This window comes from Dendroctonus ponderosae, unplaced genomic scaffold (genome assembly GCF_020466585.1).
Source record: "Dendroctonus ponderosae isolate FM_Combo_2020 unplaced genomic scaffold, Dpon_F_20191213v2 Dpon_F_20191213_11, whole genome shotgun sequence".
NCBI classification, from domain to species: domain Eukaryota; kingdom Metazoa; phylum Arthropoda; class Insecta; order Coleoptera; family Curculionidae; genus Dendroctonus; species Dendroctonus ponderosae.
Genome location: NW_026017213.1, coordinates 7696973 through 7698465, shown reverse-complemented (window position 1 = coordinate 7698465; position 1493 = coordinate 7696973).

Genomic DNA, 1493 nt, shown 5'->3' with positions numbered 1-1493 from the left:
AAACAACCTCAACAAGCAAGATTTTCTCGTTAAAAGTCGCAATTTTGAACTTTGTGTTAGATTTTTTAGTTGAAAGTGCCGCACAAATGGATTCTCAATCGCAAAAGGTTTGATGTGCCTGACAAACCAGCTTTTCCTATATTCAAAGCAAAAGAACCAGTAAAGTTGACTCCAAGTTGCTCCTGTTCGTCCTCACAGTCGCACTTTGTTGTTTGCGTTCGCTCTGTTCGTGAAGACTTTATTCGCAAACTCAAGTGTTCACATGCTGAATTTATTGGATATGTTGAAGGCGTAAGAGCGAATTGATGATATCCCCAAAAAAGTGAGTTTGAAGCAGAAACGCACAAATTGCGCATTATATGCAGCAGGGAGAAGTTTCAGTAGGCTGGGGATTTATCCCCATCTAGGGGGTTCAGGACAATTTGATTGAAAATTCACATATTTGGGCTGTTTTGATGATCTCCTACAGTCACTAAAGTTCAAAAACTGTAGCGAAGCATACATGCAAGAGCCTGACTGCTCACAAATCTCCTCCAATGTACTTAGCTCTTGACTTCTTCAGGCTCTGGCCAAGAGAGCTCAATGCTACAAACACTTTGTAAATATAGAGGATTTTTTAAATTCAGAACGGTGAGTTTGCTGAGCGATTGTTCGCGAATTGCTGCGAATGATTGCGACCAGACTTTGGAGGCTAAATTATTGGACTCGCTCTCATGTTTATCAATTTAATCCAATGTTCTTGAAGGATTAAATACGTAGACGAACAACTAACAGCTCCAACGGTACGAACAAGCGGTTTGGAAGAAATCCAATTAAACGAACGTTTTTAAAAAATGACGTGTTTAAAGCCCCGGTTTAGTATAGTGAAAGAACGCAAACAAACACCGACGAACAAACCATGTCATTTGTTCAGAGTAAATCTCGTAAAAATTCTACAACTTAAATGCCTTCATTTGGAGCGTTTTGCAGTTTCTTCTGGCTCAGAGAGCTTGAGTTCAAGTCCGAAACACTGGAAGACAGATTTCTCGTTTGTGCTTGTTTGTTTGTCCACCATTCAAAGTGCAAACACATGAAAAATTGAAACTTTGATGCTTGAGCCATTGCGAGTTTGAAAAGGTTGTATGGTTAAGAAAAAAGGGCATATCAACTCTCAATTGAATTTTGACCCATCGGCTTTGCGTGAGTTGATATTTTGGCACTTTTGTCGGCACGTATTCAAGTGTTAAGTTTCTAGCAAATGCTGTTCAAATGTCCCAAGTTCAAAAGCTCAGCGGTTGATCTACGATACTGAAGCCTCAATATTCCAAACACTCTGCCCTTTCAACGATAAATTTAGAATCACGAACGACTGCGAGCACAAACTTGAAGAGTAAAGGAAACTTAAACGAATGCAAGCGAATATCAATATTTTAGTATTTTTCCTACAGATTACAGTGCGACCAGGAGCAAATTACAAAGAACGTTCGTAGACAGTTTTTCTTCATGCAGGTGCT